Source organism: Chinchilla lanigera, unplaced genomic scaffold (assembly GCF_000276665.1).
Source record: "Chinchilla lanigera isolate Chin_1 unplaced genomic scaffold, ChiLan1.0 scaffold00003, whole genome shotgun sequence".
NCBI lineage: Eukaryota > Metazoa > Chordata > Mammalia > Rodentia > Chinchillidae > Chinchilla > Chinchilla lanigera.
The window spans coordinates 33,181,055-33,189,102 of record NW_004955404.1 but is presented as its reverse complement, the minus strand read 5'-3'; the positions used below and the strand labels follow the sequence as shown (position 1 = coordinate 33,189,102).

At 40.7% G+C, this 8,048-nt stretch overlaps 1 pseudogene; it reads right to left on the bottom strand.

Annotated features, from left to right (window-relative positions):
* Positions 1 to 1,240: 1,240 nt before the first annotated feature.
* LOC102025970 lies at positions 1,241 to 1,723 on the bottom strand (annotated as a pseudogene).
* Positions 1,724 to 8,048: the final 6,325 nt, after the last annotated feature.

The following is an 8,048-nucleotide window of genomic DNA, read 5'->3' as shown; positions in this document are numbered from 1 at the left end:
CTGTGTAATAGGCTTTCAGCCAAGGTGGTGAACTGACCACAGTGGGCAGGGCACCAGCTAAAAGAGGACTGCAGAAGCCCTGCTGTCTGGTGCAGAAGAGCCCAGGGAGCAGGCGACGCAGGTGACCTAGAGGACACCATGTGGCTGCCATACTGGAAAGGGGACAAGGTAGGCACCTCCTCAGCACTCCTGGACACAGCCAGCTTTGCCTGAAACCAAAGGATCCTTTCTAGACCCCCATAGCTAGTCTCGGAGTGGGCAGATCCTTTCCCACTCTCAGAAAGTCATAGACACAGATAGTTTTTTTTCCCCAAAGAATTGCAGGCTCCAGCAGAACTGTGGAGAAATAAGATCAGTGTTAATAGCATTTGCAAACAGCAGGCTCACCAGAGTGAAGCCACAAGCATCCTCTCAGGTCTGAAGAACCTTGCCAGGTGTGTGGGAGATCTTTGGGCCCAGGGAGCCCAGGCCAGGAGCAAGTCTTGCCTACTCTCTTCATGGTCACGAGGTATTGCCTGGAGCAGAAGAACACGGTGGCCACAGGGGGCAAATCAGGATCAGCAGAAGCAACTTCAGGGAACACAGAAGCAGACTGGGCACAAGGAAAAATTTTCCTACTGACTCTCCTGCCCATCACAAGTGAGCTGAAACTTGATGACCAGTTGCCAGAAATGTTGGAGAGCAAATACATACAAGAGTGGGCTGCTGACCGCCGAGGTCCCCTAGCCCTGGAATGTGAAGTGATACCTGCTAACAGAGATGCTTGGGTCTGCTTGAGAACCAAGCAGATCCATGCAATGTTTTGACTCATGACTGCTCCGCTCATGGCACCATTCCATAGGCTTCCCTGTCCTTTCTTACCTCTGGGTTTCATAGCATTGATCTCCTGGGTTGACCTGCCCACTCTCCATGGGCTGTGGAGCCTGTAGAAACTATGCGCTCCTGCATGTTCTGCAAACTGGATGAGTAGCAGAGATTTAGAGCCGTGGGAAGGCTCCAGTGTGAGCTCTGATTTGTGAAGGGAAAGGGTTACTCCCTGACTTTTCCTTCACACACCAGTGCAGAAAGAATAGGGGCTTTATTGGCGGGCTGGAGAACTAATACAAAGTCCAGTGTAACTACTGTGATGGCATGGTACAGTGGCCAGGAGATGAGGAAGAGAGCACCAGCCTCTGTGGTGCTTCTGCGTGGGGCACTTTGTCTCTTCTCAGCTCTAAAGGGAAGTACACTGGAAGGGGATTCAGCCCTTCACAAACTGGCATATGACCTTGTAGATTCACACAGACTCCAGGGCCTTTCCGTGAAAGATATTCCAGTCCTTTTCCTGCAGGTTAATGTCACTGAAGATGCTCCCTGACTGTCTATGTCCTCAGCAGCAAACCCTGCCTGGGGCTGGAAATCAACTGGTTTGAGCCCTGGCACTCAAACTTCACAATGGTCTTGAACTTCTCACTACCCTCAGCATTATAAGGCCTGATGGTGCAACTCAAAATCTCAGTGGAATTTTCTCACGCACACAGCTTGCACTTATGGACTCTAGCGATGCTGTCACAGCCTCCCTTCAGTGCCACACTGTCCATCAGTCTCGGTACTGCTGCTTCTCTGAAAATTTCCCCACAACGGCCACATTTCATCTCTAGGGACCACAGAAGTCCTCACCCAGAGGCTGGAGGGTGGTGATGCTTTCCAGCATGGCTCTGAACTGTAACATGCTTTCTCCCATGGTGGACCAGCTTAGCACAGTGGCTGTGACTTTGTTCAATTATTATTTTTTAAAGTTTAGTCATCCTAACAGATATATGATGATAGATAATTCAGTTTTAATTCACATTTCTCTAATGGTAATTATGTTGAACGTCATCAAGGATTGTGATGGGTTAGCATACTTATATGCTAACAAGTTAACCTGCCACGTTTCATGAATACTTGACAAAAGACATGAGACTCCTTGGTCAAAGAGACTCTGGTAGCTACAGGAGTAGCTAGAATATCAGTATTTGCATCCATTTCCTAAGGTGCATTTCCACAGGGTAATGTGACTAGGGCCAGGTGACCTCGGCATACACAACTGACTGAGTTACAGGGAAGGAACCCTTAGCTTATAGAACCTAAATATTTTATAATAGGCAATGATCCTGTGTAAGTCTACTATGAAAGGAAGTACCGTTTCAGTCTTCCAAGGCTGTTTGCTACACAAATAACATTGAAAAGACTGTTTCAAACAAAGGTAGCTCGTGCCTCTAATCCAATGCTTGGAGCTAGCACAGAACATTCTGCTATCACGGAGATTATAACATAAAAGAAAGAGCAGTTCTGGAGGAAATCTGGCCAATAGCATTCTGTTACAATAGCAAAGCATGAAATAATGCATAGGGGCAAGGTTTGGCCATCAAGATGGAGAAGACCAGATAGGTGTTATAAGGAAACATTTAAACAGAGAGAGTAGGATTCACATTAACTAAGTAAGAGAGAAAAGAACCACATTCAAATATCTCTTTTGTCCTAAATGAAGTTTTACTAATATTGTTATAACTTTATTTTTTTGAAGACTGTTTTATTTTAATTACTATTTTTGCAAAATAAAAAAATTAGACATAACTTCAAAACCTATATTAAAGAAAGTTATAAAAATTTGGCATTGCATATTTAAATAAAAGATATTTAGTGATTCAATTTTAAATGCCAGATTATTCAGTTGGTGATAGGGAAACCTTTTATTGCATTTATTCAGGGTTTTTTTTTTTTGTAGTTTTATTTCCACATGCAAAATTAGAGTTAAAATATATACTTTCATTCCTTTCAAAGGAAGGTATATCAGGTAAAAGCTGCACACTTATAGCTTTAAGTGAGAGTTTCCTTATGAGAATCTTTAAAATTAGAAGTATTTGCCTCTTATAAAAAAATAAATGTTTCCAGTTGTAATCAGTTCTTGGAAGTATAGGATATGTATTGAGACATGGACTTCATTAATCTGGTGTAGAAAGAAATGAGTTTATAAAAAATAAAGGAGAAATCACTTTCACTTTTAAAACAATGTTTAAGACAATATTTTCTTCCCTGAAAAATAAGCATTGTTTCATATGAATTCTTAGTAATCTACTTCAACGGAGTGTTTGTTTAGCAAACTGAGACTCAAGTGACTGGGCTGGCTGAGGTTATACAGGTTGGAGACCTGTAGAAATAGATCTTGAACATTCTTCTTTCCAAAGGCTTTCTACCCACCATGAATCCACCCCTTGCCATAAACAGAGCTATATTGCCCCTTGTAGACCTGCCTACAAGATAGAAAAATGATCTTGCGACATGCTAAAACTCAATCGGATTTTCACTGGGGGTTTCTGAGGATGATCTAACCTCTTACAGATTCCCCCTTCTACAGTTCATTGCAAAAATCAGTACAGAGAACTCTGAATCCCCTGGGCAATTTTACCTGTGCTCAGTCAGTTTGTCCTGTCTTTGCCAGATGCCAGCCACTGTCTCCTTTTCGCTTCCTCCAGGTCCCTTAGCAACAGCCTCTGATGCTGCTGCCACCAGTGATGACAACTGTGGTGCTAGTTCCCTCCACAGCCTCCCGCACCAGTCCCCACTGATCATGCCCACACTGCAGCTGTGACTGCCCAAAGTATCTATCTCAAAGTTATTAACCTGCAAGGAACTGCTTTTTCAGGAGGGCTAGTGCCATCTTCCAGAGCTCCAGGCATTCGTCATTGCCAACGCTACTAGAATAGAGATGCCACTTTGTACTCTTAATATCCAGGCAGGTATTTAGCTAATTCCATGCTTTTGGCTAAAGACTCTCAGAGGCTAGTGAAATAGCTGAGTGGCAGACATGGCCTGGTTCTCACAATATCTTCTGTCTCCAATATCAGTCCATGAATGAGTCCTTATTTATTATTGAGGATAAATTTCTCCTAGAGTCCTTCACTCAGCCTTGAAGGATTCATCTCTGTTATCCTGAAGAGGTGTCTGGATTTGCTGAAGATAAATTGTAAACAACATCACTGAAGATGTGTGTGCATGTGTGTGTGTGTGTGTGTGTTCTCGCAAGGTTAGTTACACCTCATATTTCTATTAGAGCAGTCAGTAACATTCCCAATATGCTCATTTCTTACATTTTGAATAGTAATAGTGGCTAAATGTATTTATTCCCCTCCCAACTCTATCATCTCACTTAATACTCTCAAGAACCCCAGGTGGCAGGTGCCCTTGTTCCACTTTGCAGATAAACTGGTGCTTTGTGAGATTAAACACTCACCGAAGGCCACATACACTGCGAGTACAAGCATTGAGTTTTTACTTTAGCTCTGTCTCCAAAACTTAAGGTTTAGCCCTCTTTCATGCCAATAGAAAGATGTTTATTATAAATTCTGCAAGGAGATCCTTTACACTGTTTAATTTTATTTTAATATTGCTTTTCGGTTGGCATCATTGTGCTTGCATTTTTACAGACCCAGCTTCGTCTTTCACATATTATTTCTCAACTTATACGTTGTTTTGTAGAACAAAATTTTGTTATAGAAAATATGTCATAAAGCAGCTCAGATAGTAAAATTATATAAGACATAGTCTTTCTAGACTGTTATATCCAACTTGCCCCCATTTTAATTAAATATGTTGGGAAATACTTTCTGAGGTAGGATAAATTTGCCCTTTAAAAAAATCACAGAAAAATCCGGCCAAGTAATAAACCATTATTTCTTTTAAGGTTACTAGTAGAAATCTCAGGACAACCAGAGTTGCCATGCTCCAGAGCACTATGGGAAAATTATGCATTGTAGGACCCAAAGGGGCCCGCTACCCTCTCCACCATGAGCTAGAAGGGAAATGCCTCAGCTGCACTGCCCAGACTTACAAATCTTCTGGCTGGTTGTTTGGCTCTCCACGTGTGTTAATCATTCACCTCAAGGACTTCTTAAAGAGTATTTATTCCCAAAATAGAGATGTGGAAGTGAGCCTATACCGCTGGGCAATAATTCCATCTCTTATAACTTTCCCATAGGAGTAAATCTGATCAATGTGACTATTGTTGGAATTACACAAGTGAACCAGCTATACAGTGGAATTTCCCCCCTGGCTCCCGCCCTCTTATTTTCACGGACTTTGTAACCTGAGGAGAAGTTTCCATGAGGAAGCAGAGTTTGCGCTGGAGTTACCGAGTGATGTATGGAAGGTCTTAAACATAGAAGCTGCCTTTAGACTTTAAACAAGAATAAAAGTCTGTGTGTCCATGATTGACAAGAAGTATGTTTACCTGGGGGTGGGTGGGCAAGGGTCCTTCCCTCATGTAAGGATCTTTTAACATGCCCCCTGTCCTCCATTTTGATGTCCCCGTGTGACAGAGCTACCTAGAGAACATTGCCCATGAAGAATTTCCATTCCTTGGCAATGATGCTTGTTCATGATTGTGTGAGCAGCATACTTTCCTTTACTTAGGATATAATTTTCTACTGTATTGATACCTACCTAAATATAGGTTGTTCTTACATAAATGAAACTACACAAAAAATTGAGTTAGTTATCTAAGAATTCTGGGTAATATTTCCATTTTGAAACAAAAGTGAGCAGGCTTTAATTTTTTTTCTAGAATAATTCATTCAAAGCCATGTAACAGTATATAAAGTTACACTTTAATGCTGTCAAAGCTTCTTTTCTGAATTTAACCTTTATTGAAAATCTCTTACTTTTTATCTTGCCCATTTCAATTTTATTATGCAAATTAGTATCACAAGATGGACATTCTGAAGCCACAGCACTTAATAGAATTGAATTTAAAGAAGAATATTGCACCTAGAAGTTTCTGACACCTAGCAGATGATGTTTACATTTGTTTTTAAAGATAATTACCTCAAATCTAACTCCAGATATAATTTTATGGGTCTTGCTTTATATACTGGCACTTAAACTCACAGAACACATTTAATCTTCATTTTTACAGCCAAATTAGTTATAAACTGAGGAGAAACTTTGATTATGAGCACAGCCTATTTCTGCAGAAATCAGGAAAAATTCTCTGATGCCTTCCTCCATTACATCAGGGACATTTTTTTCCTATTATGTAGAAGGTGATTTTGCATAAAGGTCACTTGGAGGCAGCTAAGAAGGGACACTGGATCCCTTGTGTAGCTTAATTTGGCAGTAGGTGCTGGGCTCAGTCCCTTGCACAAGAAAACAGAGTTTGGCTGAATGAGCAGGTGATGACTATAACTATCTAGGGCAACAAACAATTTGCTTAAATTATTAGCTTTTGCCTGTTGGCATTTTTATTCTCAGATGGATGAGTGTGTTGTTAAGGGCTGGTCATTGTTCCCATTGAGAACTAATAATTCCAAAGCGATGCCAGAACAGTACAGTATTAGTTGCAGGTACTATGTGCTCCAACACATCCAGCTGAGTGCTATTTGCTTTTCATGTACTCATGCATATCCATCCAAATACTGTATAAAGTAGAATTCAGTTCTATCACTATCCTCATTTATAGATGATCAGTTTGAGCCACAGAGACTCACTTATGTTTTGTGTGCTTGTTTAATTTGGTCAGTGGAGTACCTAGAACTGAAAGGGAATAGAGCTAACATGTATTAAGTCCTAGCACCAGCTTGGTACATCATATACACTGTTTAACTTAAAGCAAAATAAAGTTTAGAAAAAAATTATAGCACTACTCCAGGGAAGAAGACTAGAGTCCTGAAGGCAGGAATGGCAGCACATCCCTGTAAGGTGAGGCAGGAGGATCACTGTGAGTTCAAGGCCAACCCAGACTACAAAGAGATACTATCTCAAAAAACTAGAGTCCTGACAAATCAGAAGTAATTTCCTAAATATGTTAAGCCAGGAAATAAAAGTAAGAAGAAAGAAATTCAGAATTCTTCAGAATCTGCCCATTGAAGATAAATAAGGGGTCCAGCTAGCAGGTTCCCCTTCCACTCCAGTGCCCTGTATAATTTCACCATATCCATAAAGAGAAGAAAAAAATATCTCTGGCATAATAAATGTGGAGATCCAGGAGGTGATCCTAATTTCTATGGAAATAAACTATGATTATGAAATTCTTCACTGTTTGGCACTAAGGTATCTATCAAGATAAAGTTTAATCGGAGTTTCTATTATTTTCCTAGGGCTGCTATAAGAAAACATCATAATTGCAGTGGCTTAAACAATAGAAGTACATTACCTCACAATTTCGGAGTCTGGAAAGCCAAACCAAAGCTGTGAAGAGTTAGCACAATGTGAGGGTTGTGAAGTAAGGTCTCTTAAGGACATCTTTCTTTGGCTTACAGATGGGCAGCTTCTACCAGTGGCTCTTTACACTGCTTCTCTCTATCCATGCCTACTTTTATATCCAAATGTCTCCTTTTTATAAGGATACCAGTCATATTGGATTAAAGTTCATCCCCTGTAAAGACCTTCTGTCTAAATAAGACCACCCTGGCAGAGCTGGGTGTTAGGACTCCATCATATCTCTTTTGGGGGAGAGAACACAGTTCAACCCATAACAGAGCCAAACCTCAGATTCTGCAGAACATGAGATGTATTAGGGCTGTGTCAGAGTCCAGGGGTCTGGGCGTCTCGTTTGTCACTTAATTTTCATGTTCAGGCTTTGATGCTTAACAATCCATCATGAACAAAAAAGTAGAAATACAGAAAGCCTTATTTGAAGTACTATAACTTTTAATACTAAATAGTCCCTCCCCCCCCAGCTGAGAGGTATGCTTCAACCCTTTTGTCTTTTTGAGACAGAGTTACTCTATACAGTTTGGCCTGGACTTGAACTCACTTTGTAGCCAAGGTTGTCCTCAAACTTGCAACTATTCTCCTGCCTCAGCCTCCTGAGTGCTGGTTACAGGTGTGCATCACCATGCCCCAGCTAAGTATTAGTGCTTATTTAAATTTTCATGTCCATTAATATCTTTTATATAGTTAAGTATTTTATATAGTTGGTATTCTGTGCATATATATTTTATGATTGTTATCTCTTTCTCTTGGATTGTTTCCTTTACAAGGATGTAGTGACTTTCTTTATCTCTCTTACTCAGTCTTGGCTTGAAATC